The following is a 27,510-nucleotide window of genomic DNA, read 5'->3' on the forward strand; positions in this document are numbered from 1 at the left end:
CAACCTCACATACCTTAGAGTCTTTTGATTATTCTGATTTTCAGGCTCTTGTACTTCTTCACCGACAACAACAAGATCCTGATTACCTGACTCCACTGGATCAATCTGCTTCAAGATCTCAGTCTACACAGGCTTAGGAATATCTTCATCATCAAAATCATATATGCATTCTCTAATCTTCTTTCCAAGACATTCATCTACCTTTACATTTGCACTCTCAACTATCTTCTTCAGTCTCTTATTAAAGAACCGGTAGCCTTTCTCTTAGTCGAATATCCCAAGAAGATTCATTCATCACATCTTGTATCAAACTTTCCTATATCCTCATTTATCTTGATATAACATTTACTTCCAAGCTCTTAATGACTTGGAGATACAGGGTTACAATTACACTTGGACCAATAGATGAACTAGTAATGACCTTATCCAAGTGCGTCTTGACAGAACTCTCATTTCTGATGACTGGTATAGTCAATACTTTTGTTCTCTGTCTGCCCACATTCAGGTTGGATCCGATCGTTTTCCTATCACCTTCATTGCTGACTTGATCAATAGAAGGAGAAACTTTCCCTTTAGATTTGAAAAAATGTGGACCCTTCACCCCGACATCAAAAGAAATATTTAGAAATGGTGGAGTATCCAAGTTGAGGGAACGACTATGTTCAAAGTTGTTAAGAAGCTCAAAAGTGTGAAGGACAACATTCGACTCTGGAATAAAACCAGTTTTGGGAATATATTTGAGGCTAAGAGTAAAATTCAGGAAAACCTTAAAGAAATACAGGACCAGATCCAGAAGGATGGTTTCAGTATTGTGTCTATTGCTGATGAAAACGAGATCCTTAAAAAATACCATGATATTATTGCCAAAGACGAAATGTTCTGGAAGCAGAGATCGAGATGCATTTGGCTCAAGGAAGGGGACAGGAATACAAGATTCTTCCATATGTCAACTATCAAGCATAAAGCAGTCAATAGAATGAACAAGCTAGTTGTGGAAAGTGGGGAGTTGGTCAAGGAGGATGAAATAAGGAATGAAGCTAAGAGGTATTTCCTGGACCTCCTAAAGAGGGATTACAGTCTGGATGCTAAAGCCCAATCCTCTTTTCTTCAGAACATTCCTTGTCTCATTGATGCTCATAATAATGCCTCCCTCTCTTCCATTCCCACTATCTCAGAAATTAAAAATGTTGTTTTCTCCTTTGATGGTAACAAAGCACCTGGACTTGATGGATTCCCAATGTTCTTTTTTCAAGATTTTTGGGATATTATTGGTACTGATGTTGCCAATGGGGTTAAGGAATTCTTTGGGGCTAGAAAACTCTTGAAAGAAATCAATGGTACTTTTATTGCTCTTATCCCCAAGACTCAAGGAGCTGACTCTTTGGACAAATTCAGACCTATTAGCCTCTGCAACTCCTTTTAGAAGATTATTTCTAAGGTCCTTACTACTAGAGTTTTGTCTATCCTTCCCGCCTTAATTAAACACCAACAAAATGGGTTTGTTCTTGGAAGACAAATTCTTGACTCCATTATTACAGTTCATGAGAACATTCACTCTCTTGTTAGAGCTAAGAAGTAGGGTTTCATCCTTAAGCTTGACCTCTCCAAAGCCTATGAAAGGGTTGACTGGTCTCTTCTTCAGAAAGTTCTCACTTCTTTTGGGTTTTCCTCTAGAGTTGTGGATCTTTTCTCCCAACTAACTACCTCTGCGTCTTTTGTTGTTCTTGTCAATGGTTCTCCTTCTACTTTTTTCCAAGCCTCGAGAGGTCTTAGGCAAGGAGATCCTATCTCCCCCATCCTTTTCATAATTTTGGCAGAATGCTTTGGTCGGACCATGGAAAAATTGGTGCAACAAGGATCCTTTAAGGGCCTCCAACCTTCTTCTACTGACCTTATTTGTTCCCACCAGCAGTTTGTTGATGACACTATTATTATGGGGGAATCAAGTATCTCAGAAGCTAAAGTATTGACGAGTACCCTGTGTAAATTTGCCTCTGCTACGGGGCAGCTTATCAACTGGGCTAAAAGTGAAGTCTTTTTCATTAATACTCCAGAGAGAAGACAACAGAGGATCAACAGAATTCTGGAGTGTAAGATTGCTGACCTTCCGGCTACCTACCTTGGACTCCCCAAGGGGATTGCCCCTCCTGACTCCTTTTGGAGTTCTCTAGTTGACAAATTTCATAAGAAACTTGCTGGTTGGAAAGGGGCCCTCTTAAGTCAAGTTGGTAAGCTCCAACTCCTTAAGGCTACTCTTCAAAGTATTCCTATTTATGCTCTTAGTCTCTTCAGAATTCCAGTCAAGTATGCTGAAGCAATTGAGAAAATTCAAAGAAGATTCCTATGGTCTAGGGTTGAGGAAAAGAAAAGAATGTCCTTGGTGGCTTGGGACCAGGTCTGTAGGCTGAAAAGCAAAGGTGGTCTGGGTCTTAGGAGGATTCGTACTTTAAATGAAGCTCTCTTGTCCAAACAAGCTTGAAGATGGTTTCATTCTAATTCTGAATGGTGCAAAATTTGGAGAAGTAAGTACTCTCTTCTGTCTTCTTCTCTTTCTTCTTTTCTTAATTCGGATCTCAGTATAGATGGATCCCATATTTGGAACCATGTTTCTAAATGTAAAGATGTGATTGCTAAAGGAGTGATATGGAAACTTGGAAATGGCAAAAAAGTTAGATTCTGGGAGGATCCCTGGCTTTTTGATAAACCCCTAATGGACTTCCATGAATGGGCCTCCCATGCCCCTTCCTGTATTGGCTCTTTTGGCTCCTTAGTGGTAGAATACTGGGATGGGAACAATTGGCAGAACATTGATTGTATCCACCCTAGCCTTTCTAAACTTAAGACCCATCTGTCTACTATATGGTTGAATAATGAAGAGGACTCCCTGAATTGGAAACATGATCCCAAAGGTACTTTAACTGTGTCCTCCCCCCCCCCCTCTTATAAATCCTTTCTAGTCTAAAGCATGGATAAAAGGTCTCACCCCCAAAATCAATTTTTTCTTCTGGACTATCCTCCAAAACAAGATCCTTACCGTTGACAACCTAAAAGGCAGAGGTTTTGCCCTTCCTAACAAGTGTGTGTTGTGCTTTCAAGAGGAAGAGTCTGTGGACCACCTTGCCCTCCACTGTTCCTTCTCAACCTCAGTTTGGGAAAATTTCCTCAAGAGCTTTAGTTTAGCTTGGGTGTTTCCGAGTAACATCAGAGATTTGTTCTCCTCCTGGAATATTCAATGGACTAACTCTTTTTTGAGATGTATGTGGCAGCTCTCTCTTCCTCACATCTTGTGGGGTCTTTGGAAAGAAAGAAACAACCGAATCTTCAGGGATGTTTCCCTAAATCAAGATACTATATTCTAGAAAATTCAAAGGGCTATCCAGGAAAATATGGGAATCATGGAGGGTCCTTGTTACTCAAATAACTCCCTGGAGTCAAATATCTTAAGGGCTTGGAATATGAAGATCACCAATGGTCCTAATCTCAGCTACAATAAAAGGCTTGAAGCTAATTGGCAAACCCCTCCCCAAGGCTGGCTCAAAATCAATTTTGATGGTGCAGCCAAAGGTAACCTAGGTCCTTCAGGTTGTGGAGCTATTATTAGAGATCATAGAGGAATTTGCAGAGAGATGATTCCTGTCCCTATTGGAACCCAAACTAACCATAAAGCTGAAGCTATGGCATCTCTTCAAGGCATAATCCTAGCCAAAAAATGGAATTGCCCCTATCTATGGATAGAAGGGGACTCAAATAATATAATAAAGTGCCTCAATGGGACCTCAAAACCTTCATGGTCCATTCACAACATTATCACTTCTGCTATTGATATTATTAGAACCTTTAAAAAATGCCATATCTCCCATATCTATCGGGAGGCCAACTATTCTGCTGATTGAGCTGCCAATGTGGCGGTTAAAAGTGAGACAATTACCACATGGATGAGTGAGAGCGGACTCCCCGAAGATGTCAGACAAATCATAAGTGATGAGCGATATAGAAGTACCCCAAAGACTCTTGATTGATAGGGTAATAATGAAAAGTACTGATGTGAGCACTTTGAGTTATTTCTATAATGAGAAAATCACTCATTATAACATCAATGCCATCAACTCCCATGCTTGCTGGGTAATTATTTTAGCTCTGAAAAGCTCTTTGTTTAACTAGCTTTGCAAGTTTCAAAATTTGGCTGTGAGAAGCGACATCATGGGCGGAAATAGGAGACGATATGAGCCAAGTAGCTGCAAAGAGTGGAAACAAAACGAAGAGGTGTGGGGTATTTTGCAGAAGGGCGGTCTCTTGAACTTCATAGAGAGACTCCACGGCCGTGATGGAATGGTAACTAGCCTTTTCTGCAAAAACTAGAAGAAGGGCATGTTAAAAATGGGTGACCAAATGGTGGAAATTGATGAAGACTTAATTGCTAAAGCTACGGGTCTCAACAGGGAAGGCTGCAACTTCTACAGAGATAGGAAGGTCAGTAGGGAAGCCATTGAAAGGTACCCAGTTACTGAGAAAGAGAAAAAATGACTAGTAAAGTTGAGCAAAACCTACTACCCACCTAGGGCTTTTGCCAAACCCTAGCGGGAAATTCTTTTTGTTTTAATGCGGTATATAACTCTAGATGGTAGGTTTATGAAAGTCTATGAGTATCATTTTGTTCTGTTAAACCACTTTAGGCATAATGATAAGGTGAATTTTCCTTATTTCTTGCTTTGCTCAATGAATGTTTCCCTTAAAGCCTACAAAGAGAATCCTCTAGGTGATACAACAATGCACCAAGGCTTAATGGTTCTAATTTATGACCATTTAAAGGCTAGTCAAATTAACCGGATGCAGCCCTCTGTGGACTTTGAGGAAGATATGTCTGATTTTTCTTTTTCTGAGGAGGAGGAATCCGACAATGATTCCTTGTCTGATACTAAGGATAGCTCTGATGACTCAGAGTATGCGAGTAGTAAGAAGAGGAAAACAAGACCCTCATCTTCCAAGGGCAAAAAACTTCAAATCAAACCCTTGATCAACATCTCTTCGGAAGAAGAGGATTCAGATTATTCTGAGGAGAAGAAGAACCCTAAAGGGTTGCTGAAGATGAAAATTAAAAACCAAGCCCAGACCCAGAAAAAGCATAAGAAAAAAGAGGAGACTGGCAAGGAACTGGAAGCTGACAAGCAAGCTAGGACCCTGGAAGCCGAGCATAGCCTGTAAAAGGAGGCAATGGAAGAGACTCTCAGGGCTACGGACACTATCTCCGCCCTCCATATCCCTAAAGATGAACAGGTAACCCCTGGAAAAGCGACTCCCCCTGATGGCCCTCCTCCCGAGGGTTTGCATGGTTTTATGAAAACTATGGAATGGCTCATTAATGGTTACAAGAAAGCTGTGGATGAGTATAAAAAACTATGCAACAGAGTTCTGATTCTGGAGACCATTAATATAGGGGAGGGGAATACAATGGCTAACTATATTGAGGATCTGAAAAACACTATTGCTAAAGCGGAAGACATAAGAGATGCTTTCAACCCCATATTTGAGAAGATTGAAAAGGAGATGTTGGACAAAAAAAGCCTTGCGGAAACTAGTGAAAAAACACTCTCGGATACTGTCACTAAAGTGGGAAAAGTTGAGGAGTGCCTTAAGAATATCGTGGAGCAGAGCCTTAGTATTCTGAAAATCTCAGCCAATAATACTCATACCCTCATTAGTAAGCTTGATGATGACAAGGAAATCTAGGAAATTGACCTAGATGTTGAAGGTACAGGGGAAGCTCAAGGTCCCAGAACCCGCACCAGAAGCAAGAGGAAGGAAAAGAAAATGAATAAGGATCTGGAAGAGCTGAAAGCTGTCAGGGCTACCTATGATGAGTTGGTGATAAAGGCAGAGGACCTGCTAAAGAAAATTGCTGAGTAGTGTTTCCTCGGTTTCTTTGTTGTGTTTTGTTGTTTTGTTGCTTTGTTGTTCTTTCTGTTCACTGGTCTTCTAGCCAATCGTTATGTATGCAGACTTTTAATCCTTTTGTTGCTCTTCCTCTTTCTATGATGTAAAGGTTTCAGGTCCTTAAAACCTATTTTTTAATCAATCGAAACATTTACTTCCAAAAATTCTAAAATATCTAACTGTAGGAACATGACCAAACCATAGCTCATAAGGAGTCTTATTGGAATCACCTTTAATATGCACCCGGTTGAATGTGTAAACAACAGTGCTAACAACTTCTCTCTCCAAAAGGTCTGTGAAACATTTCCTTCAAACAACATAGTCCTTGCAACATCTAAGATAGTTCTATTTTTCCATTCTGCTGAGGGGTTCTAGGAGCATATAATTGTCTTCTAATTCCATTCCTCTCATAGAATGTATCAAAATCTCCTGATGTAAATTCTCCTCCTCTGTCAGATCTCAGGCACTTCAGCTTCAACCCTGTCTCAGTCTCCACTCTGGTTTTGAATATCTTGAATTTCTCCAATGCTTCTGATTTCTCCCTTAAGAAGGCAACCCACATCATCCTTGAATAGTCACCAATCAACAACATGAGATATTTGTCTCCCTGCATGCTTCTCACTCTAGTAGGACCACATAAGTCAGTATGATCCAGATCCAACAATCTATTAGATGAATACAATTTACTCTTAAATGAATTTCTTGCACTACTAGAATTATGGCAAATAAATGACCAGGTGACTAAAACTTTTAGTCACGACAAGTAAAATGACCAAATTCTAGTCATTTTTTGCAACACAACTATAAATGACTAATTTGGTCATCAGGTAAGAAAACACAACTAAAAAATTAGTCACACGAATAAAAATGACTAAATAAATGACTAATTTGATAGATGATAGAAAATGACTAAATAAATGACTAGGTCTTCTCTTAAAGATATTAGGTACTCATTGAAATGATATAAATATTCTATGTATATTTAGGGGAGAGGACCCAATAGTTGTGCACCCTAACTTCACGCTTCTCAAAATCCTACGTGGAAATTTCAAATAACTCCCAATTTTTTGAAACAACTTAATTACTTAGCAAATCCCCTTCTTATAACTAAGGTTTCAGGGCTGCATGATCATCAAATATGATGCTGCAAAAACATGCTTTTTGCCAAGGTGTCCAAAACAAACCAAAAAAAGGTGAGACCAATAAGCATGCAAATGGGCCCCAATACTTGTGTAGTTGATGTGGCATCACATGACTGGTTATTTTTCACCACCAATGGTAATATATTTCATTCAATTATATTAATTGGTACTTAATTATATATCATCAGCAATAACAACTTTAATAAAGTCACAACTATTAGTGCAATGTTGTACAATTAAAGTTGGACATTAAATTTACAAGATGTATGGGGGTATTAAATCAACAACTTCCATCATAAGAATTGGAACACGCTCAACTACGTCTGGGTCCTTTCCCCTATTTAGCTTTTAATTGAAAATGAAACAACACTTCTTTCAAACTGGATACCTTTATATTCTATATGCATTTATACATAACTTTGATTTATAATAGATATTTGTTGTAAAAAAGATCGATCGTAATTTTTTTTTTTTTAATCGGTAAAAGGCCAAGGCCAAGAATTTTATTAATTATTTTGAAGTTTTACATTGATCGTAATATTTTTATTTATAAATAATAAATAATTTTATTAGCATATGTATTATATTATAAATTTTTCTTAATTTTTATTAAAAATATAATAATTTCATTGGGGTTTAAAATAATTTTTCAAGACAAAATAAATATTTTACCTTAAACGTTTAAATTATTATTTAAATTATCTTAAATTAAAAATTAAAAGATATTTTAATTGTCTTAAATAAAAAATAAAGACAAAAAAAATTACTTTTTAGGATATTAAGCACCAAGGTGAATGGCGCTATCTGAAAAAATTGCATAAAATTGCATGTAAGGTTATTAAGCGCCATTTTTGGTCGGCTCTCTGCCGACGCAAAACATTTCAACATATTAAGCAATAAGGGTAAATGGGCAAACAATGGTTGGCGTGAAGTGATTTTGGTTCGGCAAAAATAATTTATTTGACAATATGGGTAGCATCTCCATGACCCAGGCGACATTTTCTTTCATCCCAGCTTCTACCCTTATGTCCGACTACTACAGGGCCTGTAGGCAGAGGACTGATATGATCAAGACTATTATTTTATTTTGAATGCTCTGACTGTAATACTCCTTTTCTACCATATTTTCATTGTGAAGATTAATATAGAGCGACCTCTACAATAAGTTGAAATGTAAGGTTTTCTTCTATGTCGTCAATGTATTTATGCAGATATTTTAATATGTTTCTAGCATCATTTCCTTGTTTCTACTAATAAAATTTTCACAGTTTACCCTATTTCTATTAACGGTCTCATCAACTTGACCAAAATTCCTATTTCAATTAATCAAAACCCCTCTTTCAATTGCCCAAAACTCCTATTTCAATTAAGAAAAACACCTCTTTCAATTACCCAAAACCCTAAAATTCATTCTTCTTCTGCATCTTACTAATGACATAATCGGTTTTCCCTCTTTCAATTGACCAAATGCCTGCAATTTGTTTTGTTTAAGATACTTGGATTTCCTGTTATTTCTCTTGTTATTCGTTTCTTCTCTATTGCACACATTTATATCATATCTATTCACCAAATGACTAAAACAATATAAATAAAAATACACCAATTTTTAATTTATTTTTTTCATTCATGATATAAATCCACACTCATTAGTAGCTTTTGTGGCCTCAATCACCTATATCTTGGTTGCATCCTCATTATCATGTATAGAATGTTCTCTCTAATATTCCCTACAAACAAAGTTGTTTGTTGCCCTACCAAACCTATAAAACATCTCAAGTACCTTAAATTAGGTGCTTTAATATCTTTATTAAAACCTCCTTTGATAGTGTGTGAGCTTGAATTTCATCCTTAGAATGTTACCTGTAATAAGTTAGTTTCACAAAATACAATGGAAATGTATACAGGAAATCCAAAATCCACCAATGAAACTACATGAAATACATATTAAAATAAAATATTATTTTACCTTCATGACTTATGTCTCATTGTGTCCTAACTCCAATGTTCCTGGTTGTAGATGGTGTGCTCTCAAACAATGCATTGTTGGCTTCCAAGATGGCATATGAAGAATGGACTGATAACTTGTAGTTAACTGATAGTATGATATGCAAAGCTACATGATTATGCTAAAATGATAATGCTATATGATTATATTGCTAGAATGATATTTGATATTTGCTAATTGCTTCAAAAAACTCACGGATGCATATGATTAGCTTGAAGACTATTTTTGAAGACTCACTTCCTCTCAACTGAAGCTCTTGGTTTTATAGACTTTGAAAGGATAAGATGATGTGGCTCAGATCAACAGTCATGATCAGATCTACAGATTTGAATGGCTGTGAGCAAAAGTGAAGGTTGAGAGAAAGGGGGAAGGAGAAGACATGTCTCACTCATCTCACCTTGATTGGGTTGCTGACTGAGGGAATCTAGGGATGGTTGGAGGAAATTTAGGCATGGTAGGACAAGTGGACTCAAGTCCTTCCCAAGATGTAGGGGGTGTTGGAGAGGATATAGGAAATGGTTATGAAATGTGTGTACGTACACAATTTCATTAATTTTGGAGGTTGAAGATAAATCACGAATTAATATTTAAGGAATATTAATTTCTTTAGCCACATGCTTGATGAGTTGGCAAAGGGAAGATGAAATGGAGATGGAGGGTGAGTTGGAAAAGGGATTAAATAATTTTGAGAATTATTTAATATTTGAGACTATAGGATAGGAGAATAATATTAAATATTGGATATTTAATTGTTTGGAGAAGATAATTAAATATTAGATATTTAATTAACTTGGTTAGAGGAATAATTAAATATTAGATATTTAATTAATTAGAGGAATAAGATAATTAAATATTAGATATTTAATTAATTAGAGGAATAAAATAGATGAATTAATTAATAAAATATTAATTAATAGAAAGACATGAAATGAATCAAATAAATTAATCTTTTCAAATTAACTATTTAATAGAAGAATAATTATTAAATAAATATTAAATAAATATAGAATATTTATTTAATTGCTCATAGTCAATTTTTAGGTGTATACATTTTGCCCCTCTTTGAAGCGAGGTGTGATGACTCATTGATTCAAAGAATAATTTTATTTGATGATGATATTGGTTTGATAGGATGCCCCAGACCTTGGTTGATAAATTGCGGTACGATGATGCCCCCTTGGGAGATCGATTGAGATAATTGATTGGCGAAGTGGTTGGATGATTACGAGATCGATGTCCCGATTAGAAAAGGTTTGATATTGCAACTTTGATTGATGAAAGTTTGAGTTCTTTGATCACAATGGTTTAGTTTTCTATTGATAAGATGAGATCGATAAGATCTATATATAGTCTGGTTTCAAGAATGACACCTCCTATATAAGACAAAGATGATCAAGAGAATCTGGTTTCAGGAAAGATATATCTTGTATAAGACATGATCAGAATGTCTGGTTTCAGGAAGGATTCATCCTGTATAAGACATGATATGATAGATCAGATGCGATCAATTGATAGAATGGATTAAGATTGATTGGATAAAGAACTGATAGTTTGTTGATATTAGGTTGCAGGATCAGTAGATATGCTAATGGTGATTCGGTTGAGGGGGTGATATAAGATTGGTGTTGGGTTGACAATATCATGCGAGAGATGAGTCATCAGTTTGATTGTGTATACACTTATGATGATACTTTGATGATTCTTGTGATGGATTTAGCCTTGGATAAGACGAGCTTGTAGGATCCCATTCAAGAATGAAATGCAAGCTAAATGCAAATACAAATGCAAATGAAATGCAATGATTTATATACAACTAAATGAGATGGATAATGATTAAAATGAATGCACCTACAATGATTAAATGCAAATTGTTTTTGTTGTCCAAGTATACTCAATCTTTATTTATGACCGTTGATCTATTAATAAAATGATATGCTTCTAATGCAACTAACAAATGAATGCTTATAATGCAAATGAATAATGAGCTAATGAAATGATCTAACTAAAAATTGTACTGCCATTCTTCATATGCTATCTTGTAACAGTGCTTGATTTCATCATTGAGCTTTAAAATGTTGTAAGATAATACAAGCAACTTGACATAAAGATTCAAGATGACCTAAGTATTCCTTACATGGATTTTGATATAGCAAGTTAATACAAGCAACTTGATATAATGGATCAAGTTGACCTGAGTATTGCTTGCAGAACAGACAAGGATTATCTCCTTTCATGCATGACTTGGAACGTCCTCCTTGATCTTTTTTTTATCATATCCTAAGACAAGTTCATACCATAGTAAGAGATAAACCACAGACAACAATCAAAGAAAATAATCATGCCCCATCATAGCTTCTCTAGTCATGGACATCCTTGAGTCGCATAGAGTACATGATTAGCAATAAAATCAAGATATAAACACTGAATCTTGTATGTCATTCACATGTTCTAATGGTCATTAACTGATATAATCATCTGGATGAACGATCTTTGATAATCCTTTATAGCTTGCTGGTTGATTCTTCATTTTCTAAGTTTGACGATTCAATTGTTGATGAGAATGCCTTGATTGATTTGTTGCTTTGTTGCTTGTTATCTGTTTCAAAACCCTAGATGTTTTTGGTTTTTCCAAGTTTTTCGAATGTTTTTGGTTTTCAAAGATTCAAAAGATCACCTTAGGTAAAGGAATTAGGATTTTGCCCCTAGTAGAAACAAAAATTTATTATGGATGTATGAATTGGTCAAGATCCAAACCATGGCAGGATACAAATGCAGATTGGTTGATGTTGATAAAATCTAAGACAATGACCACGAAAAGTATGTCAAAAGGTTATAACTGTTGGTAAGCTGCATATTTCTTGCTAATGGTTCAGAGCAATGTATGCGAAAGATGGAAAGGATAAGCTAAGATAGATGGAAGCGATAGATGCGATAGGATAAAGCGGATAGGTGCGTAAAGCGATCTCATAGATGGAAGAACATTTTGATTGCACATTTTTATTTGTTTTTTTTTTAGTTTGTTTTTCCTGATTTTTGAGAGATGAAACATGTCCTGGCATCAATTGATAAAGTCAAGACTACCCAAAACAAAATCCAGCAGTCATACTGATCTATATCATTATTTTGATTTGTTCGATGATTGATAAGAATGTCTGGTTTCAAAGAGTGAGTACCCCGTGTAAGACCGATCTGTCTAGTTTTGAGTGTACCTATCCCTGTATAAGACACGTTGATGTTGATAGATTTTGAGTGATGAATTGACTAACAAGACACATGATCAGTTTGATTGCAGTATTTGATAAGTGCAAAAGCTAAAAATCACTTTGACGATTAGATTTAATGTGTTTGATGCACATGTATGATGAAATAAGGACTTGATTGATTGATTTGATTGATTGATTTGATTTCTTGATTGCGTGATTGGCTTGATTGCTCGATAGATTGCTTGATTAGCTTGATTGCTTGATAGATTGATTGATAGATTGCTTGATTAGCTTGATTGATTGCTTGATTTGCTTGATTGCTTGATAGATTGTTTGATTAGCTTGATTGATAGAATAGCCCTGATTAGCTTGATTGATAGAGTAGCTCTAAGAAACCGATTTAGTTTCTAATGTAAGAGCTTAGCAGAGTTTTTGAGTAAAATTTAATGATTGATTAAAAACCATGATGTATAGGTTTTAAAATGTTTTGATAGTGTAAGTTGCTTCAATTTGATTTGATTGATTCAATTTGATTTGATAGATTTGATTGGCTCTAAGAAATTGATTTAGTTTCTAATGCAAGAGCTTAGCAGAGTTTTGATTGAACTCAGTGATTGATAGAAAACCATGATTGATAGGTTTTTTAAAATAATATGATAGCTTAAGTTGCTTCAATTTGATTTGATAGATTTGATAATTGATGATTGATTCAATTTGATTGCAGACTTTGATAGTTTTCCTATTGTTGATTTGATGGATGGGCCATGCGCTCATGCTTTGATTTTCAATTTTGTTCTTTTTTTTAAGTTTTTGGACATTTTTTTATTTTTTGAGCTTTTTGGATTAGAAGAAAGATGTATTTGGTTTCCCCAATGTATAGAAAGACAAGGAATGGATGAATTGTTGAGTTGAAGATGAATGGGTGAAAGATGGAGGTAGCTTATGAGGAGACACGTCAAGAGATTTTTATTTTTTTTGTTTTGAAATCATGTTTTTGTCCTTAGTTTTTATCAAGATCAAGCATGAAAAAGGGGATATGGAAGGAGATAGGAACAAGATCATAGATAGTGATAGATGATAGAAGAAATGAATAGTTAGGATAGATGGTATAGATTAGCATGAAGCAAGATCGTAGATAGCACTGGATGAATTTAGATAGAGTAATGGATAATAGAGGAAGGATAATGGGAGATGTGGTATGAAGAATAGAGTGGATGGAACTTTGACCCCAAGTATAGATGTCTCCATTTGTAAAGAGGTGATATGTAAGATTGTCGTAATATTTAGCACCACCTGAATAAATGTTCCTGAACTTTTCAAAGATAGAGACCCAACCCACACTTAGAACCTTTGATAAATTCAACCAAACATATCTAGAAACTAGGAAGTAGACTCAAAAGGGAAGAAGAATCCCAAATTGGATCCTGGTACATAGTCTTTGATTACCCATGTGTGTGGAATTGGGTTCATTCTAGCTCATATGATCATTGTAATCTTTAGAATCCAACGTGGCTAGCTACATGAGTTACCTTGACTTCAAAAGCATCCTAGATAGAGCCTCACTGCTAGAAAGCATTCATAGCTCCAACAAGGTTATCGCTGTAATATCACAAATATTGCTCCATTGCCAGCCAGACGTCCATAGCCCCGATGGAGTTATTTGTATATTCCCATAGGCAAGTTTTTGATATTTCATTTTTTCTTTTCTTTTCTATTATGGATATTTCTTTTCTTAATCATGCTTTTGATCTTTTGATATTGTCTTTTTCTTTTCTTATTTTGATTGCATTGGCTTGTAAGTAATGAAACTTACATGGGTCTGATAATTATAGTGGCACTAAAGGAAGATTTTAGATTTTTCACTAGCCATGTCTTCGACTAAGAGATCACAATGATTTAGAGAAATTGATTAAGTGTATGAGATGTAGTAATCAAAAGATGTCGGTACCAAGATTCGATAAGTGGTTCTTTTTTGGATTGAGTGTGTATCCCAACCAAAAGATAATGTTGAAGAGGAATAACCTTGGATTCTGAAGTGTATCATGAATAGATATCTAGGAAAAGGACTTAACATGAGATTCAAGCATGGGCAAGCATGTGACAAAATGACACAAATGCCTATTTCACAGATGGTGAATTTATGCAAAGGATTGAATGAAAGGGATGGAAGGATAGAAAAGATGTGTTGGATAATAGATAGAATGTTTGAAGATTTGTGCGAGGATAGATGGAAATGTATTCAAGATGAGTGTTGGTACACCACTCAAGAAGTGATGAAGAGATGGGGGATAATTGAATTTTGGGACATAAGAACCCAAAATAGATAAAGGAAATGATGGAAGAATGGTTTTGAATAGATATTTAGATAGATTTTTGAAAGAAGTTCAAAGGTGTGTGCCTTTTTTTATCTTTCTTATGGATCATTTGAGGTGATGGAATGGTGGATGGAGGGAAGTAAGGACCCAAGATGGATGGAAGGGATAAAGAGTTTCACTTTGGAATGAAAGGACCTAAAATGGATTTGGAGTATGAAGAGTTTGAATTTGGAATGAAAGGACCTAAAATGGATTTGGAGGATGAAGAGATTGAATTTGGAATGAAAGGACCTAAAATGGATTTAGAGGATGAAGAGTTTGACTTTGGAATGAAAGGACCTAAAATGGATTTAGAGGATGAAGAGTTTGACTTTGGAACGAAAGGACCTAAAATGGATTTGGAGGATGAAGAGTTTTCTTTATCTTGATCTTGACTTGGAGTAGGATCATTTGAGTTTGTGTTTTTCATTTGATTTTGAATTAGATTAGTGAAGGGGATGGAAGGGATACCATGCTCTTTCTTAGGAGGTGGCTGTTGAATGGGACTTTGCTCTTGAGATAAAATGGGATCATCGTGGATGGAATACCAAAATTTTAGGGGATCATCATAAGATTCTTGATTGGTAGGATCTTGATTAGAAATGGGATTAGATTGGAGAGCCATGATATCTTGATCTTGATTTAGGCTAGGACTCATTTCCTTTGAATAAGCTTCTTCTTTTTCAGGTGACAAGGGATGATCACATGAGCGATCAAAGTTTCAGTTTAGATAGGTTGATGTTGTTGACTTTATGGATACTTCGTTTCGGATACTCAAGCTCACTAAGTCTAATAGAGGGTTTGTTCGATAGGCCCCTATGACAAAGTATGTCAAATGATATGGATAAAGTCTCTTGATATGGAAACTTGACTTGACTAACTTGAATACCTAGCTAGGTATTGTTATCGTTTGAGATAGTTGGATGATATACTCTTGATCACTTGGTTTGATCTGGTGTTTCAAATGTTGGAAAGCCTTTGTATTACCCTTTTAATCAATATTTTTAGCAATTTGTTGGATTTTTGCTCACTCGTAGATAATAATATTCTTCAATTTTTGACCATTTGGAACATGTTACAGACATAGAAGACATAATGTTTAATAAACAAAATGCACAAGCAAGTACAAATCCCTATGGTAGGTTGAGACAATAGTTGTTGAATCTCACATGGAGTTTCCCCCGAGGCTACGCTATTCAAAGTAGATATTTAGATGCTTGACCCCACTAGCTCCACCCTCAGCACTCACTTCTTCGGGGCAGCCAAGCATTAGTTTCCATGAAAACTCCCCATGGCAAACTTTATATCTCTACTAGGAACTGTATGTGTGTGAGCCACTTCAGAAGTCTGACCTCCTGCGCCAACAACTAGAAGGATTTTGGCAACTAGTACAAGTGGTTTTTAGTAAATGCTTCTGGTCATGTGGCCATACATGCGGCACTTTCAGCTCTGTAAATACAGAAGGTCCCAGCCTATAGAGGTTACGCTCCATAGGGTTTATGGGGAAACATAGTGTTAGAATGAACTTATCAGCACATGTTGTTTGGGACTTTTATCACAAACACGATTTATTTATAGTGGATTGGAAGGACTCGGTATTAGCCCGTTTCCACTTTAGGTCATTCCCTTCTCACTGGCCCCCTCAAGGCAGCTCAGGAAGGCAGACCCTCTAAAGGATTAATTGCTTGAAAGTAAAGAAAGCTTAAAAGAGTGGGTTTGACTTTTTGATCACCCAATTAAGGGGAGAGCATAAACCTACCACTTTTGAGACATGGAATATAAGTGTTATTTTTAACTTTCCATAGCAATGTGATCTATCCTCTACTTGGAGATGTTGCTCCAACAAGCATGGTGTTTATTTTAGCCCTTCATAGCAAATGATTTTATAAACTAGGAATTGGAAATCTTGGTCAACAAAATGAAAATCATTGCAAAAAGTAACTTGCTTCGTAAGAATAGACAAGTTGATTGTTCTTTTTAACTTGCAAAATATAAGATTGATTGTGCTTTTTACCTTTGCAAGAAAATAAAAAGATTGTTGTTCTTTTTAGAGCCCAAAATTTGAGGTGTGAATCGTAACTTTGCAAGAAAGTAAATGTTTGTTCTTTTTACCTTGCAAATGTGATTATTTTTAGAGCCCCAAAACAAGTGAGGTACTTTTTAGAACACCAAATTGAAAAATGGAGTTCTTTTTACCCAAAAAGAAATATGAGTTCTTTTTAAGCAACTTTGAAAAAGCTAGAAAATAAATCACTAAATCCTAACTTAACTCCTCCAAATCTACAAGAAATTGTTAGAAACCTGCAATAAAAAAAGAAGTTAGTGAAAATCCAAAACCTTAGGTGGGCTTCCACAAGCGTAATTTCAAATTGTGGTTACAAAATTTTCACTCCTGATTCTGAAATGCCCTGAAATTTGACTGTCTGAAATTTGGAGGATCTTCCAAAAACTAGATTTTGCATTATAACTCCTAGAGGTCTGAAACCCCTCTCAAACATTCTGACAATATATATGGAATATAACTTAAAGTATAATAAAGAGAAAAGAGAAAAGAAAATGTCACTTATACTTAAATGTTATATTCCATATATATTACCCTTGCACAAGCCTAATTTCAAGATTTGATTAAAAAATTTGTACTCTGTTTCAAATGTGCTAAACTATTTGTCAAATGCGCTAACCTACGTCACAAAAGCGCTAACCTACATCATAAAAGCGCTAACCTACGTCAAAAAAGCGCTAACCTGTGATGCAAATGTGCACATTTTCAGACAAAAGTGCTAACCTACATGACATATGCGCTGGTGCAGGAGCACCCTTCTAAGGTCTTCCTCTTTTTGGTTTTTGTTGGTGTTTTGCTTCTTTAAGAAGCTATTGTAAATGTAATAAGAGCCATGAGCTCATTAGTCTTAATTAGGTCCTAGGTTCTCTTTTCTTGTGGAGGAGAGGTTATGTGTTCCATTGAGGAGTTTGGGGTCCTTTTAGCATGGTGGTGCCCATAGGATAACCCAATGTAGGCTTGGGAGTTAAGAAAAGCAACTTTGGAAAAGTTGCTCAAAAGTTGCAAAAAGTTGCATGACAACTTTTCAAAGTCGTCAAGCAACTTTTCCACCTAATAGGTCAAAAACCTTAGCTTAGCATGGACAACCCTAATTTTGGCACACAAACTGAGGAAAGGATACTATATATGGTTTCAAACCCTAAACTGATGGGTTGGATGTCAGATTGTACGACCAAGAGAAAAGACCTTGACTGTGACTGGGTTTTTGTTGCCAGTCGGCACAAATGAAGCATTAACAGGTTGATAATGGATTGCATTATGAACTAAAAAGTGTTGTGAATCTTGCATTGTATTTATATGTTCATTTTGAGCACTTAGGGTAGGTTCTTGTGCAGGTTTTGTGTGTTTGCAATTATTTTTGTGTAGTACTCTGTCACTGTCCAGTTTTGGACTGTTTTGTGAAATGGAAAGATAACTCCTATCCCCATTGTGGAATCACCATGAAACCATGGGGAATAGGAGTACAGACCTTGTACATTACTTCAAAGAAAGTAGGGCCCTTGAAAATGCAGGGAAGTCTTTCAAAGACCCACTCCTAGGCGAGACAAGACTGTGCCTGGCTAGGAAGGGTTGAAGTTACAGAGGTCCAAAGAGCAAGGCAGGACAAGGAGGGAGGCACCCTTTGGAGGAGGTGTAAAGGGATGTGTGAGGCACCATTGGTGAGAAGGAGGAGCTTCCATCAATCCAGATAAGGTGGTAAAATAATTAAACCATCACTGTGACCCAGGCAGGCCTTAAAACCCTTGAAAAAAACACTTAAAAACCTTAAAATTCACCTAGGGCAGTGTACGGACTCTTGGAGGCCCAAAACCAGAAAAATATTTGAGCCCTTGCTAAATGATTAGCAGTCCTTTTGGGAAGTTTCACAAGTATGTGCATCATTTGCAAGAGGGAGCCCTAAAAGACTGGATTGGAGGCCTAATTGGGCACATTCCTTGTAGCCCTATTTTGTAGGAAAAAAAGCAAAATAGTGAGATCGGTAAGGAGTTGGAAGGTTAAAACCTTTTGGGGGCACATGAATGGATGGATAATCATGTCAGAGACCAGTCCTAACCTTGCTAGGACCTAAGGAGGTGATGAAGAAGCTAAACCCTTATTGGCCTATGTGAGGGTTTTTGGTGCTTGAGAGTAGATGTGACTTTAGGAGGAGAATCACAGATTGTTGGTGGGTGTATTGGGAAAGGTCAAGGGATTCCACAAGAAAGGGAGGTCCTAGAGACCCTAGGGTGTGGTAGAAACACTTGGTGATCCAAGGAGAGGATCAAGGAGCATAAACTAGGCTAGTCTATCCCATTCCCATTCCCATCAGATTGGTATCAGAGCCAAGTTAAAGATTTGGTGGACCGTGCATGTCTCTATATTCTAGTGAGTCAGTGGGGGAGAATATAATGGCCACTAATGCAGAGCTGGCTAGGGAGGTAGAGGAGCAGAAGGAGAAGAATAGACTCCTTGAAGAAGCTATGAGTGAGATAAGGGATAAGCTGCAAGAAGTGGTGGATCAGAGGACACATGGACCTTGGGGTGAGGACACAAAGGATAAAGGCAAGAAAACCATTGAAATAGATGACATTATACATGAACCAGACCCCTTGATCAATGAAGAACCTTTTGTAAAGGCCATTAAGGCTTTGAATACCAAAGCTTTTGAAGGATTGCCACATTTCAGTGGAAGGATGGACATTGACATCGTCATGGAATGGATTGAGGGCATGGAAAATCACTTTGAGTGTGAAGGAGTGACAGAAGCTCAAAAGGTTAAGGTTGCCAAATCAAGGCTAAGGGGAGCAACCTTGACATGGTGGAAGTACCTGCAAGAAGAAAGAATTAGCATGGGGAAGCTACCTATTGCAAATTGGAAGGCCATGGTGAGTAAGATCAAGGAGAACTACTTACCAGAGGATTATGAAGTCCAACTTCATAAGAAGAGATAGGGATTGAAGTAAAAAGATCTTGATGTGGCCTCCTATATGGAGGAGTTTCAAAAGCTTTGTCTTAGATCCAAAGTCCAAGAAGAGGAATCTATCAAGGTGGCTAGGTATCTAAGTGGCCTAAAGTGGAACATTCAAGAGGAAATAAGCCTATGGACTCCTACCACAGTCCAAAAATGTCATCAACTTGCTGCTAAGGTAGAAGAGAGGAACAAAAGGAAGGGAGACTCTAATAATAGGGGTAGAGGCAGAGGTAGAGATCAAATGAATCACCAAGGTGGCTACCAAAGCAAGGCAAATGAGCAAAGGAACCAAGGAGAATCCAAGTTGATTGAACATAGCAGTGAAACCAATCTCAGAGGAGGCCATTATAGAGGAAGAGATGCACAAAGGGGTCCAAGTAGGGGTAGAGGTACCGATAGGGGTAACTCCTACTTTGCAACCATGAAACGCTACAACTGTGGTCAATCAAGACACCCGACCTATAGATGTCCTGACAAGCCTACCTCATCCAACAATGGAAAGAGGGTTGCTTATGCTCATGAAGACACATCAAGTAGCAAGACACCTGAGGTGGACCATATTGAGTCAGAGATTAGAGAAAATCTGATGTTCAATAGAGTCTTGATAAGACAGCCAGTTAAGGATGAACCTAAACATAGGAGAGCATTGTTTAGGATGAGATGCAAGATCCTTGGTAAAGTTTGCAAGGTGATAGTTGATTGAGGGTCAACTGATAACATAATATCAGATGAGGTAGCCAAGAAGTTGAAACTCACAAGGATACCCCACACTAGCCCTTACAAGGTGACATGGTTGAACTAAGAGCAGAGTGTGCTTGTCAATGAACAGACTTGGGTAGAGTTCTCTATTGGAGGATACAAGGATAAGATCCTTTGCAATGTGTTACCCATGGATGCATGTCACCTACTACTAGGTAGACCCTAGCAATTTGATAGGAAGGTGATCTATGATGGAGAGGAGAACTCCATTTCCTTCAAGAAGGATAGCAAAACCTTTAAGATTCAGTCTTTGACAGAGAATGATGAGGGAACCTCAAGAACACCTAGTGTCTTATTGACTACTAGTAAAGAGTTCTTACACTTGCTACATGAGGAGGAGACAGTGAGGTGTGCCATCTTTGTGAAGCCAAAGGAGGAGGAAGACAAGTCGTAGGCAGAGGTACCCAAGGAGGTGAAGTAAATGTTGCAAGAGTATAAGGACATAGTGAGTGATGGAGCACCTGCAACACTTCCACCAAGAAGGTCTATAAGCCATCAAATAGACTTTGTTCTCGGTGCATCCCTACCTAATAAAGCTGCATATAAGCTCACACTTGACCAAAACAAGGAGGTGGCAAGGCAAGTGCAGGAATTGTTGGAACAAGGACTGATCAAGAAGAGCATCAACCCATGTGCAGTCCCAGTAGTGCTAGCATCAAAGAAGGGAGGCAAGCGGAGACTTTGCACTGATTCAAAGGCAATCAATAGGAACACCATAAGGTACAAATTTCCTATTCCTAGAATAGAGGATCTGATGGACTATTTAGGAGGTGCCATGTATTTTACCAAGTTGGACCTTAAAAGTGGTTATCATCATATTAGAATTAAGGAGGGGGATGAATGGAAGACCGCTTTTAAGACCACAGAAGGGTTGTATGAATGGCTTGTGATGCCATTTGGACTTACTAATGCCCCAAGCACCTTCATGAGGTTGATGAACGAGGTGTTAAAAGACTTCACATGCAGGTTTGTGGTGGTGTACTTAGATGCCATACTCATCTATGGCAGAACCAAAGAGGAGCACCTTGACCACTTGAGGTTAGTCCTAGAGAGGTTGCATGAAAAGAAGTTGGCAATCAACTTAGAGAAGTGTGACTTTTTGAAGAAAGAGTTGGTCTACTTGGGATTTGTGGTGTCTAAGGGAACCTTGAAGATGGATCTAAGCAAAGTGGAGGCAATCTTGAATTGGCCTGCCCCTAGGACAGGGACTGAAGTTAGGAGTTTCCATGGTTTAGCCCAATTCTATAGAAAGTTTGTGAGGAATTTTAGTGGCATATGTGCACTAGTACTTGACACCATAAAAGGAGGCCTAAAAACCAAATTCAAGTGGACTGAACAGGCTAATAAAGCTTTCCAATTGTTGAAGCAAGAAGTAGCCACAAAACCCATCCTAGTCTTACCTACTTTTGACAAGCTATTTACATTGGAATGTGATGCAAGTGGCATTGCAGTAGGGGGTGTCTTGAGTCAAGAAGGAAGGCCTATGGCATTCTTTAGTGAGAATCTTAATGAGGCCAAGAAGAAGTACTTAGCCTATGACCTAGAGTTGTATGCACTAGTTCAGTCTCTCAAAAAGTGGAGGCATTACCTGCTCCCAAAGGAATTTGTGGTGTTCATGGATAACCAGGCTTTGAGTTACATTAACACTCAAGAGAATCTTAGCAATAGACATTTGAAATGGATGGAATACCTCCAATCTTCCACATTCACCATCAAGCATAAAAAAGGGCAACTCAAGAAGGTGGCAAATGCTTTAAGCAGGAAGTTGTTGACTGTTCAAGAGTTACAATTGCAGAGCATAGAAATAGAAGGTTTCAAGGACCTCTATGAAGTAGATGAAGACTTCTCATCAGCCTACAAGATTTACAAGGAGTTTGAGAATCATTTTCATGGTGAGTATGCAGATTACACTCTCCAAAATGGTCTCTTGTTCAAAGGTAATCAGTTATGTGTGCCTAGAGGATCCATGAGAGAAAACCTCATCCAAGAAAAACACAATGGTAGTCTAAGTGGACACTTTGGAGTCAACAAAACTTTAGATCTAGTATAGAGGTACTATTATTGGCCCAAGTTGCCAAGGGATGTGGGAAAGTATGTAGAGCAATGTGGTGTGTGTCAAAGGGCAAAAGGAGGATCAAGTAATGCAGGCCTCTATCAACCATTACCGGTCCCTAATAGGCCTTGGGAGTGTGTGAGCATGGACTTTGTAGTAGGACTCCTCAAGACAAAGACATGTATGGATAGCATCTATGTGGTAGTAGACAGATTTTCTAAGATGAGCCATTTCATTCCATGTAAAACTACTCATGATGCTAGCTATGTTGCACATCTCTTCTTTAAGGAGATTGTATGGATTCATGGACTTCCACTAAGTATTGTTTCAGATAGGGACAACAAGTTCATGGGCCATTTTTGGAAAACCTTTTGGAAAAGATTAGGGACCACTTTATCATTTAGCTCAGCTTACCATCCACAAACTGATGGCCAAACTGAAGTCATCAATAGGGTGTTAGGCAACTTGTTGAGGTGTCTAACCAAGGAGTATGGGTAGACATGGGATCTAGTCATTCCACAAGCAGAATACGCCTATAATGATAGTGTAAATAGGACCACTGGAAGGAGTTCTTTTGAGGTTTTCTATGGCAGACATCCAAGGGGAGTGTGTGAACTCAGGGAACTTGGTTCCATGGAGTTGAAGAGTGGCCAAGCAGAGAACTTCACTCAAACCATCCAGGAGGTCCAAGAACAAGTCAAGAGGGTCATCCTAGAGTCTACTCAAAAACTGAAAGCAAAAGTGGATGAAAGAAGGAGAGAGGTTCAGTTCAAAACACTGTTTAGTTCATAAAGCAATCCATTATCAACCTGTTAATGCTTCATTTGTGTCGACTGGCAACAAAAACCCAGTCACAGTCAAGGTCTTTTCTCTTGGTCGTACAATCTGACATCCAACCCATCATTTTAGGGTTTGAAACCATATATAGTATCCTTTCCTTGGTTTGTGTGCCAAAATTAGGGTTGTCCAAGCTAAGCTAAGTTTTTTGACCTATTAGGTGGAAAAGTTGCTTGACAACTTTGAAAAGTTGTCATGCAACTTTTTGCAACTTTTGAGCAACTTTTCCAAAGTTGCTTTTCTTAACTCCTAAGCCTACATTGGGTTATCCTATGGGCACCACCATGCTAAAAGGACCCCAAACTCCTCAATGGCACACATAAACTCTCCTCCACAAGAAAAGAGAACTTGGGACCTAAATTAGGACCTAATTAAGACTAATGAGCTCATGGCTCTTATTACATTTACAATGGCTTCTTAAAGAAGCAAACACCAACAAAAACCAAAAAGAGGAAGACCTTAGAAGGGTGATCCTGCACCATACTCCCCCTCTGCACAAAAGTTAAGGAACTGAGGGAGAAATGAGAGCCGGTTCAATACCAAGTTTCTTGAACTTGCCCTCTTCAACCCAAGTGGCATCAGACTCAGGTTGACCTGCCCACTTCACTAAGTGTTCCATGTAGACCTGGTGTCTAGTTGACTTTTTCACCCTTGACTCCAAGATCTCCTCTGCTATGGGCTACTTCATTTGAGGTAAAGCATTCACATCCAAGTCCTGTAGTACCTTGGCTTGATTCTCAATATGTCCTACTATTTCACCCTTGTATAGTATTAGGTCAGCAACATTGAAGACTGGTGATATAGTCAAATCTGAAGGAAGATCAACCTTGTAGGCATTCTCACCATATTTGGATAGAATGCTACAAGGTCCTACCCTCTTCATTTGTAGTTTAGTAGGCTTGCCACTTTGCATTCTAGCTCTACTCAGATGGACCATCACATAGTCACCCACTTTGAACTGAACCTCTCTCCTTCTTTCATCCACTTTTGCTTTTAGTTTTTTAGTAGACTCTAGGATGGCCATCTTGACTTGTTCTTGGACCTCCTGGATGGTTTGAGTGAAGTCCTCTACTTGGCCACTCTTCAACTCCATGGAACCAAGTTCCCTGAGTTATGTGTGCCATTGAGGATTTTGGGATCCTTTTAGCATGGTGGTGCCCATAGGATAACCCAATGTAGGCTTAGGAGTTAAGAAAAGCAACTTTGGAAAAGTTGCTCAAAAGTTGCAAAAAGTTGCATGACAACTTTTCAAAGTTGTCAAGCAACTTTTCCACCTAATAGGTCAAAAACCTTAGCTTAGCATAGAAAAACCTAATTTTGGCACACAAACTGAGGAAAGGATACTATATATGGGTTCAAACCCTAAAATGATGGGTTGGATGTCAGATTGTACGGCCAAGAGAAAAGACCTTGACTATGACTAGGTTTTTCGTTGCCAGTCGGCACAAATGAAGCATTAACAGGTTGATAATGGATTGCATTATGAACTAAACAGTGTTGTGAATATTTCATTGTATTTATACATTCATTTTGAGCACTTAGGGTAGGTTCTTGTGCAGGTTTTGTGTGTGTGCAATTATTTTTGTGTAGTACTTTGTCACTGTCTAGTTTTGGACTGTTTTGTGAAATGGAAAGATAACTCCTATCCCCATTGTGGAATCACCATGAAACCATGGGGAATAGGAGTACAGACCCTGCACATTACTTCAAAGCAATTAGGGCCCTTGAAAATGCAGGGAAGTCTTTCAAAGACCCACTCCTAGGCGAGACAAGACTGTGCCTGGCTAGGAAGGGTTGAAGTTACAGAGGTCCAGAGAGCAAGGCAGGACAAGGAGGGAGGCACCCTTTGGAGGAGGTGTAAAGGGATGTGTGAGGCACCATTGGTGAGAAGGAGGAGCTTCCATCAATCCAGATAAGGTGGCAAAATCATTAAACCATCACTGTGACCCAGGCAGGCCTTAAAACCCTTGAAAAAAACCCTTAAAAACCTTAAAATTCACCTAGGGCAGTGTACGGACTCTTGGAGGCCCAAAACCAGAAAAATATTTGAGCCCTTGCTAAATGATTAATAGTCCTTTTGGGAAGTTTCACAAGTATGTGCATCATTTGCAAGAGGGAGCCCTAAAAGATCGGATTGGAGGCCTAATTGGGCACATTCCTTGTAGCCCTATTTTGTAGGAAAAAAAGCAAAATAGTGAGATCGGTAAGGAGTTGGAAGGTTAAAAACTTTTGGGGGAACATGAATGGATGGATAATCATGTCAAAGACCATTCCTAACCTTTCTAGGACCTAAGGAGGTGATGGAGAAGCTAAACCCTTATTAGCCTATGTGAGGGTTTTTGGTGCTTGAGAGTAGATGTGACTTTAGGAGGAGAATCATAGATTGTTGGTGGGTGGATTGGGCAAGGTCATGGGAGGTCCTAGAGACCCTAGGGTGTGTTAGAAACACCTGGTGATCCAAGGAGAGGATCAAGGAGCATAGACTGGCTAGTCTATCCCATTCCCATTCCCATCATGCGCTAACCTGTGAGGCAAAAGCGCTAACCTATGATGCAAATGCGTATATTTTCAGACAAAAGAGTTAACCTACATGACATATGTGCTAACCTATGATGCAAAAGCGCAAACCTATGATGCAAATGCGCTAACCTATCAAACAAAAACGTTGTCAGAATTCACACATGCGTGAATCTGCATTACAAATGCATTAATTTTATTTTTGCGATATTTTTAAAGGTATATGTGAGGTCCAGCCCCACGGTGGGTGCCAAAATGTGTGAACTTGAATTTCATCCTTAGAATGTTACCTATAATAAGTTAGTTTCACAAAATACAATGGAAATGCATACAGGAAATCCAAAATCCACCAATGAAACTACATGAAATACATATTAAAATAAAATATTATTTTACCTTCATGACTTATGTCTCATTGTGTCCTAACTCCACTATTCCTAGTTGCAGATGGTGTGTTCTCAGACAATGCACTATTGGCTTCCAAGATGGCATATGAAGAATGGACTGATAACTTGTAGTTAACTGATAGTATGATATGCAAAGCTACATGATTATGCTAAAATGATAATGGTATATGATTATATTGCTAAAATGATATTTGCTATTTGCTAATTGCTTCAAAAACTCACAGATGCATATGATTAGCTTGAAGACTATTTTTGAAGGCTCACTTCCTCTCAACTGAAGCTCTTGGTTTTATAAACTTTGTGAGGATAAGATGATGTGGCTCAGATCAACGATCATGATCAGATTTGTAGATTTGAATGGCTATGAGAAAAAGTGAAGGTTGAGAGAAAGGGGGAAGGAGAAGACAAGTGTCACTCATCTCACCTTGACTAGGTTGCTGATTGAGGGAATCTAGGGATGGTTGGAGGAAATTTAGGCATGGTAGGACAAGTGGACTCAAGTCCTTCCCAAGATGTAGGGGGTGTTGGAGAGAATATAGGAAATGGTTATGAAATGTGTGTACATACACAATTTCATTAATTTTGGAGGTTGAAGATAAATCATGAATTAATATTTAAGGAATATTAATTTCTTTAGCCACATGCTTGATGAGTTGGCAAAGGGAAGATGAAGTGGAGATGGAGGGTGAGTTGGAAAAGGGATTAAATAATTTTGAGAATTATTTAATATTTGAGACTATAGGATAGGAGAATAATATTAAATATTGGATATTTAATTGTTTGGAGAAGATAATTAAATATTAGATATTTAATTAACTTGGTTAGAGGAATAATTAAATATTAGATATTTAATTAATTAGAGGAATAAAATAGATGAATTAATTAATAAAATATTAATTAATAGAAAGACATGAAATGAATCAAATAAATTAATCTTTTCAAATTAACTATTTAATAGAAGAATAAATATTAAATAAATATTAAATAAATATAGCATATTTATTTAATTGCTCATAGCCAATTTTTAGGTGTATACAGATAGGATCATATAATCTCTCTAATATTTAGTTTAATATTTGTAGCTAAGGCCATCCTCGTAACATATAATTATTAGATACTCGCTCTTGCACATTTTATTCAACTATGGGAATTACGTTCCAATATATTAACTCTATGCATAAAAAGCTAAGCAGAGTTAAAACTCTACACTAAAGCAAAGAAGCTGAAGTAGGAATTTTTTTTTGAAATAAAACATTTAGTTACTGTCAATCAATGATTTATAGACAACCC

This window comes from Cryptomeria japonica, chromosome 1 (genome assembly GCF_030272615.1).
Source record: "Cryptomeria japonica chromosome 1, Sugi_1.0, whole genome shotgun sequence".
In the NCBI taxonomy this organism is placed as follows: Eukaryota; Viridiplantae; Streptophyta; class Pinopsida; order Cupressales; family Cupressaceae; genus Cryptomeria; species Cryptomeria japonica.